Source organism: Microtus ochrogaster, chromosome 1, assembly GCF_000317375.1.
Source record: "Microtus ochrogaster isolate Prairie Vole_2 chromosome 1, MicOch1.0, whole genome shotgun sequence".
In the NCBI taxonomy this organism is placed as follows: domain Eukaryota; kingdom Metazoa; phylum Chordata; class Mammalia; order Rodentia; family Cricetidae; genus Microtus; species Microtus ochrogaster.
The window spans coordinates 115,177,513-115,180,085 of NC_022009.1; the positions used below are offsets into that span (position 1 = coordinate 115,177,513).

General features: G+C 43.1%; 1 pseudogene; it reads right to left on the minus strand.

The window, feature by feature from the left end:
• Nucleotides 1-529: 529 nt before the first annotated feature.
• Nucleotides 530-1,249, minus strand: LOC101992159 (annotated as a pseudogene).
• Nucleotides 1,250-2,573: the final 1,324 nt, after the last annotated feature.

The following is a 2,573-nucleotide window of genomic DNA, read 5'->3' on the forward strand; positions in this document are numbered from 1 at the left end:
CTGCCAAGGGCAGGTCTTGGAATGCGCAGTTGCATGGCACAGATGCATTTTCTCTATTTGGAAAGAAAGAAAAGATCTACCTTTACCACAGTGAGTTTGGCACAGGAATAGCTCACTAGTGACTTAATTCACTTGACAGTTTTGAACATCTGCTTGGGTAAGTTTATTCACTGAAGGCTCCGTGTTGACATTTGTGTGGACTAGGAGATGATCAGCTCCTTTTCCTTTGTTAAAATTCAGAGTTTATATGTATGTATGTGTTTGTCTCCCCACCGTTTCCACAACTGGCACCACTATCACTATGTCCTACCGTAACAGTCCATGTATAATTTAAACCAAGTAAAGCGTGGAGTCCCCATCCTTGAAAACTCAATAGGCATTTTAGACAACACACTCTTGGCAACGGAGCCTGTATAGCATTTATCAAACACAGTAGGGAATGTTCTCACTTTGTGTTATAAAAAGGACCGCCAGATACCAGCTGCTACAGAAGCAAGATGAACCGTTTCAAACCGTTTAAACCATTTTCTTAAAGAGATGTTCTCCACTGCCAGAGATCTTGAATAGCTTCCTGGTCAGTCATCTGGAGGCAGTTCCTCACTTGATGAACTCAGCTTCCACTTTGGGAAGAGAACCACCCCTTTTCATACTTGCTTGCATTTTTGCCTAGATGTCCTCTATAGAACTAGGCCTTTTGGTGTTTTAGAAATTCTTTCCTGTGCTTTGAAGGATTTTTTTTTTCATTTACCTTTTCATCTTGGTGTTGATGGTCTTAAGTCTTTTTCCATTCTGGTTTGATTTTTGTCCTTTTTGGCTATGATATTGAATGCAGATTTCTTCACTGGAGCTTTCCCCCCCATTTCCTCCTCATCTTCATCTTCATCATCTTCATCATTGTCTTCATCAAGCTTTACTCTTTTCTGTGGAATCTGTTACCACTTCCAGGGCAGATCACTTAAGAGTTTTACATCCTATTCATCTTCTGCTTCTGTATTGTCCTCTCCAGACACTAGGTTTTTCCACTAATGTGCACAGTCCCTGAACCACACTTCCACCTCAGGACCACAGGTGGTGTCATTTCAAAGGCCCCAAGGGAAACTGTTGGTGGCAGAGGCATTTTCAAAGTTGCCAGTGTGACTTTGATTGAACTGCCTTCTTAATTCGCTGCTTCTGCATTGATGATGTTTAATTCATTTTTTTTCGTCCCAGTTGCTAAAATGGCAATGCTCTTATTTTCATTGGCATCCATCTTTCTGTTTTTCGAGACAGGGTTTCTCTGTAGGTTTGGAGCCTGTCCTGGAACTAGCTCTTGTAGACCAGGCTGGCCTCGAACTCACAGAGATCGGCTGCCTCTGCCTCCCGAGTGCTGGGACATTTGTTGGCTTTTAGTTCACAGAAAGAATAGATAGTTCGAGGCCTCAGAGGGCTCACCCGTTGAATCTTCCATGAGGTAGAGGCATGCGCTTTGCTGTGAGGTTAAGTAGGGTGCTGATGACTGCCCCCTGCACACCACAACAGATGTGCAGGACAGAATCAGGCCAGAGGATGATTTGCTTTTTGACAAAATGAATGCTGGAAGTGGCAGAGCACTCAAACTTTCTGATGCTCTGGAAATAGGAAAGCCAATAACGTATCAGTTCCTGGCAACCAGGCAGAGCTCATTAGAGTTTTTGTGCTCTTGAATCTTGAAACAGAGGTCTGGGTTTGTGATTAACAAAAGTAGTAGCAGTGAGTAAGGCTTTGCTCAGGACATCCTGACTGATGTGGAGACAGAAGGGCTGACTCACAGTCTGTTCAATGTCTTGGAGAATCCCGGTGGTATTTGCTATGGATCTGTTTTTAAAACTGAGTGAAGGCAGTTGTGATTCTAAGTTCCACAGGGAAAATGCATAGTATTAAACACTGCACAAAAGTTCCTTCTAGAATTGTCTTTGTTAGGAATCATATTCTGGTAAATGTATAAACAAACTGGACTTTTTTTTTTTTTTTTGAGAAAGGGTTTCTCTGTGGTTTTTGGAGCCTGTCCTGGAACTAGCTCTTGTAGACCAGGCTGGTCTCGAACTCACAGAGATCCGCTTGCCTCTGCCTCCCGAGTGCTGGGATTAAAGGCGTGCGCCAGCCACCACCGCCCGGCCAAACTGGACTTTTGACTGCTCAGTTTTACCCAAATGTAGGTAGCTTTTCCTTCTTGCCTTTCTAATCCTAACTCTTTTCAGGGCATCAGACCCATCACAACAAGGAAACACACGAAGATACAAGGCATAAGAGTTTACTGTTGGGTTAAAAAGGAGGCCGTAGGTCTGTGGGGATCAATGGGTCCTGAAACTCCAGAGAGTGACCATGACCTCTGTATTTAATAGAAAGAAGGAAAATGAGAGTCAACAAAATGTTGATCTTTGATTCACCTTCAAGGACATTGCATAAGCTACGGTTGTAGTTTAGTGGTTGGAGACATACTTAGCTGGGACTTAATCCTGAATACTGAACCAGATAGCCCTCCTCCAAATAAAACAAGTAAGAACAACACAGCAAATCATCACTTAATGTGACATTCTCCCATTTCTGCTCCCATA